The following is a 6,428-nucleotide window of genomic DNA, read 5'->3' on the forward strand; positions in this document are numbered from 1 at the left end:
TTCATAACCATAACCAAGCTCAGAATATGACAAAAAAAACAAAGTATGTGAGTTTTAAGTGTTTAGCAAATAATATTATCTGGTCTTGATTGCTCTGCTAGCCTCAAGGAAGCAATCCCGGCTGTCATTTGTGACACTTCATGACGGTCAGCTGTTAGTAATGGTCGCTACCACCACCAACAATGCATTGCTTAGAACTGTAAGAATTCATTGTTTAGTGAGTAATATTGTCTGGTCTTGATTACTTTGCCGGCCACAAGGACAGCAATCTCAGCTGTCATCTGTTACTAATGGTCGCTACCACCAACAATGTATTGCCTCAAACTGTAAGAATTCATTGTTTAGTGAGTAATATTGTCTGGTCTTGATTATTTTGCCGGCTACAAGGACAGCAATCTCATCTGTCATCTGTTACTGGTGGTCGCTACTACCAACAATGCATTACCTTAAACTCTAAGAATTCATTGTTTAGTGAGTAATATTGTCTGGTCTTGATTACTTTGCCGGCCACAAGGACAGCAATCTTAGCTGTCATCTATTACTGGTGGTCGCTACTACCAACAATGCATTACCTTAAACTCTAAGAATTCATTGTTTTAGTGATATTGTCTGGTCTTGATTGCTTTGCCTGCCACCACAAGGACAGCAATCTGGAAAGTACAGGAGAGCGATAGATGGCCTTTCTAGTTAAATGTATTCTTACATGATTCTTGCCCATAATGTACACCTATATACCAACCACAAACACATACACACATCGAGTGTGGCAACCCTCTTTCGAGCTGAGACTGTAAAACTGTGATGAGATGGTCTAATAGAAAACTCACTCATGGTTCAATATGGCAACACGGCACGATGTTTGTAAACTAGGTACGTATATTAGTTTTACATAATCTTACTGCCTCTTTTATAAAGGCTCTAAGACACTTACATAGACCCTGTGGACACAGTGTGGAGTACATCTCCGGTCTATTATAAGTATTTATTTCATTATTCATATCAAAAATCTTGATAATAGGTCAATATTTATAGCAACATACGTATTTATTAACACAGTATCTCCGTCTGCAAAGAAAATCAGATGCGATAAGCTATGCTAAATGTGTGATTCTATTACATTTCATTGTTTACACCCATTACTATTAATATTACATACATTTCTTCTTCTGCAAAAGTGATGAAAGGAATCACTTACTGTAGAGTAATCAGAGAAATTAGGAACATCAGTAGACCTCCCGCGGATCTGGCCGTAACATGGGCTCTTATGGAGTTATTCTGGACCAATGAGAGAGCAGCAATGGCGGCTAGGCCACGCCCCCTGCACCCCTTCCCACAACCACCATCGTCTCTGGATCAATGAGAGGGCAGCAATGGCGGCTAGGCCATGCCCCTGCCCCCACCCACCCCCTCCTACACCCCCTGTCACCTCCTGGTCCCTCCCCTAGCCAATGGGAGATTGTCTCTTATGGGAGGTACATTTCGGTGTTTCCTAACCACAGACTTCCTGTTTTCCGACGACTTATCTCAACCTAGACTTCCTGTTTATCACACAACCTCTGACTTTCTGTACTGCTTAACCACCCGTCCACAGGTCCCGTGTCGAAGCCTATTGACACTCACCTTTTTGAGTACCTGAGAGTCTTAACACCCGCACCCGCGTATCTGATGGCTCCTACAGGAGTCCGACACAGTCCTACTGCCTCCCGCACTCCGAGCCTGGCGTAATGCCCATACCCGGATTTTTGACCGCCTAACCTTTACCGGCCATGCACGACATATTCCGTCACCCATCTTTTCGAGTACAGGAATGCATGAAAAACCGCACCCACATTTCTAACGGCCCTTGCCCAAACATTTCGAATGCCTCCAATACTCTTAACCACATATATTGCCCACATGTTATTTATAACACTCCACTCCAGGACCTAGCCACCCATCTATACCCCCGGTCTCTTACAGACCCACACCTGAACAGTCCCTCACAGGGTTCCAACTTATACCCAAATCGGTACTCTGATTGCCTATCTTTTATCGGATGAATGATGATCTTTTAACCGTGTACTCGTACCCTACCGAGACCCTACACTTTTCGATTGCCTCCAGTACTCCTACCCGAGCGTATCGCTCATACCCGAATTTTGACCAATTTACAGTCCAATGTACCACATAGGCCTGCAATCGCCCGTTTCCCGGACCTACACCTGTATTTCTAATGGTCGCTACAGAAAACTCACACTATGCTATTACCTCTCATACCTCGGCTCTTAACCACGGATATTGCACATACTACGATTTCTAAATCCCCGACCTTTACGTGTGTATACGGCCTACAGCCTCCCACCTCTCTCGTGTACCCAAGCGTCTTCGGCCCTCATCCGCACCCTGCCGTGGCCCCACACTTTCCACTCCTAGTCAGGCATAAAGCCAATACCCAGATTTTTACCATTTTACCGACCAATGTACCACATAGGCCTGCAATAGCCCGTCTCCTGGACATGCTAAGACCTACTTTTTCTAACGGATCCTGCAGAGGCTTCACACTTTCCTATTGTCTCCCATACCTCGGCTCTTAACTACGGGATATTGCACATACTATGATTTCTCACTCCCTGACCTTTACGTGTGTATACACCTACAGCCTCCCACCTCTCTCTCTCTCTCTCTCTCTCTCCTCTCTCTCTCTCTCTCTCTCTCTCTCTCGTGTACCCAAGCGTCTTCGGCCCTCATCCGCACCCTACCGAGGCCCCACACTTTCCAGTCCTAGTCAGGCATAAAGCCTATACCCAGATTTTTACAATTTTACCGACCAATGTACCACATAGGCCTGCAATAGTCCCGTCTCCTGTACATGCTAAGACCTACTTTTCTAACGGATCCTGCAGAGGCTTCACACTTTCCTATTGTCTCCCATACCTCGCTCTTAACTACGGATATTGCACATACTATGATTTCTAACTCCCCGAGCTTTACGTGTGGTATGCGCCTATATCTCGTGTACCCTAGCGTCTTCAGGCCCTCACCCTCACACTGACGGGACAACAACACTTTCCAAATGCCTCCCGTACTCTTACCCAGGGGTATCACCCATACCCAATTTAGACCACCTACACATTACCGACTAGTATCCACAAAGTCCAACAGGCATCCATATAATATGTCGTACACCACGTCTCTTAGCCCTTACACATACTCCACGACTCCACACTCACTACGCGTAGCGTCACATTCGAAAATTGTCTTCCCACCATTAATACCCTGTACTGGTTCCCACACATATAGTTAACACCTTTACCGTATTAATCTCCATATACGAGTATTTACCGAGCACATCGCACAATCTTAGTTAGCCTTACCTTCGTAGGGTTCAAAACTTGCATTTCGTTCAATTTCTAACATACCGAGGTCCCCATTAAAAAAAAACCAGGCCTAACACGGGACTCTCATTTTACTGACAAATATTCATACATTACCTGAAAGTGTAATGCTAATATTTACCGAGTACTTTCCCAACAGGATATTCTCAGCCCGAGGTCCTAGTCTCAAGCTAACAGCTTATAACACGAGGCGTACCTTCTGAGCGACTACTATTTGCCGATCAATGCCCGTGCATATGTTTCAATACCTGGACACCTAATGTCTACGAAGTACTTCATATACTCTTATCCCACGCAACCCATCACGGGACCCTAATTTCTGTTACCTTTCACTTGGATGTCTATCACTTCATTCCGGACCCAACTCTCAAGCAGACTTAACCGGTAATTAAAAGAACCGTATTTCATTATTAACAAAGCACCATACATTTATTTCAACTACTGCTTAGACATTTAGTTTCCATATTAATCAAGTATTTTGTTTTCACTTAACCCACGCCTCCCTTTACGGCACTCCAACTTTTTATCCACGTTAAATCCACCATCACTTTCTAACGGCCAGGCTCTCATTTTCATAATATCAAGCGGGCGTAGCTTAATTCGGAATACCATCCCATACAATTTAAGCTTTACCGTGTGTAATTATATATGTCGCTTATACTTGGACATCTAAAGACCCATCATACCTCACTCTGGTTTCCTAGCTGTTCCCTTACTTTAATTTATTTATAAAGAGACGCATTACAGAGGTATTAGTTCCAATCGTCTCGAGACCGCGTTATACTAATGTTTATATTATAATCTATACTAGCACTTTATGAAATCTCGACCACAGTGACTTACCCATTGCACCGGCTCATGACACTGCTCGTAACGGACAGTTTTTTTTGCGGTTTGCGGTTACCTGCATCCTCGGACTCTGATAATTCATTTTCTACAACATATTAAAACTAATAACTATTATAACATCTTCAGTACAGCACGGGATATCTGCCATCCTGAATACAGTCGGAATAATACATAGGTACTGCATTCGGTGTGTAATAAGTTTTAATTTTTCTCCCGAGTGTGATGTAAAGAGCTTTAACTTATTTATAGTCTATTTTCAAAAAAAAAACATATACCGCTTCGTATACTTTGAATTTAGTTAATCATACAGGATGCGATGATTGAGGTTTGCGGTTACATGTAAAAACCCAGACGAGTAACGGTACAGCTGCAACCGCAATTTTAAGAGACCTCATTGGTCAAAATAAGCGCGTCTCTGATTGGTCTAAAATAGCCGCCAAGCACTCTGATTGGTCGGTGTTCTACACAGGCGGCAGAGATTTCCCTGTCTCGCCAGTCTGGAGGTGGACGTCAAAGAGGTAAGACCTATGTCGCTCTGTTCCTTGATATTGCACAACATTGTGTATACAGAGTCGATATCAAGACAAGAAATTTTATAAAAGTAAATTAGCTTATAGGAGTTTTATTACATTTTCAGTTTATTAAGTGCTTGTACTTTATTTAGCGATCACAGACATTAAACTCCTTTACAACTGTGTGTGTTCTTAAAGTGTTTATACTATTGCTTCTTTAAATCTAATACAGTGTTATTGTGTTTTTATGAAAGTGAACAAGTTAATTCGTTGTGTTACTGTGTTTGTATCGAATGGCGGCTAGGCCATGCCCCTGCCCCCACCCACCCCCTCCTACACCCCCTGTCACCTCCTGGTCCCTCCCCTAGCCAATGGGAGATTGTCTCTTTATGGGAGGTACATTTCGGTGTTTCCTAACCACAGACTTCCTGTTTTCCGACGACTTATCTCAACCTAGACTTCCTGTTTATCACACACCTCTGACTTTCTGTACTGCTTAACCACCCGTCCACAGGTCCCGTGTCGAAGCCTATTGACACTCACCTTTTTGAGTACCTGAGAGTCTTAACACCCGCACCCCGCGTATCTGATGGCTCCTACAGGAGTCCGACACAGTCCTACTGCCTCCCGCACTCCGAGCCTGGCGTAATGCCCATACCCGGATTTTGACCGCCTAACCTTTACCGGCCATGCACGACATATTCCGTCACCCATCTTTTCGAGTACAGGAATGCATGAAAAAACGGCACCCACATTTCTAACGGCCCTTGCCCAAACATTTCGAATGCCTCCAATACTCTTAACCACATATATTGCCCACACTGTTATTTATAACACTCCACTCCAGGACCTAGCCACCCATCTATACCCCCGGTCTCTTACAGACCCACACCTGAACAGTCCCTCACAGGGTTCCAACTTATACCCAAATCGGTACTCTGATCGCCTATCTTTTATCGGATGAATGATGATCTTTTAACCGTGTACTCGTACCCTACCGAGACCCTACACTTTTCGATTGCCTCCAGTACTCCTACCCGAGCGTATCGCTCATACCCGAATTTTGACCAATTTACAGTCCAATGTACCACATAGGCCTGCAATCGCCCGTTTCCCGGACCTACACCTGTATTTCTAATGGTCGCTACAGAAAACTCACACTATGCTATTACCTCTCATACCTCGGCTCTTAACCACGGATATTGCACATACTACGATTTCTAAATCCCCGACCTTTACGTGTGTATACGCCTACAGCCTCCCACCTCTCTCGTGTACCCAAGGCGTCTTCGGCCCTCATCCGCACCCTGCCGTGGCCCCACACTTTCCACTCCTAGTCAGGCATAAAGCCAATACCCAGATTTTTACCATTTTACCGACCAATGTACCACATAGGCCTGCAATAGCCCGTCTCCTGGACATGCTAAGACCTACTTTTCTAACGGATCCTGCAGAGGCTTCACACTTTCCTATTGTCTCCCATACCTCGGCTCTTAACTACGGATATTGCACATACTATGATTTCTCACTCCCTGACCTTTACGTGTGTATACACCTACAGCCTCCCACCTCTCTCTCTCATCTCTCTCTCTCCTCTCTCTCCTCTCTCTCTCTCTCTCTCTCTCTCTCTCTCTCTCTCTCTCTCTCTCTCTCTCTCTCTCGTGTACCCAAGCGTCTTCGGCCCTCATCCGCA

Source organism: Homalodisca vitripennis, chromosome 8 (assembly GCF_021130785.1).
Source record: "Homalodisca vitripennis isolate AUS2020 chromosome 8, UT_GWSS_2.1, whole genome shotgun sequence".
In the NCBI taxonomy this organism is placed as follows: Eukaryota; Metazoa; Arthropoda; class Insecta; order Hemiptera; family Cicadellidae; genus Homalodisca; species Homalodisca vitripennis.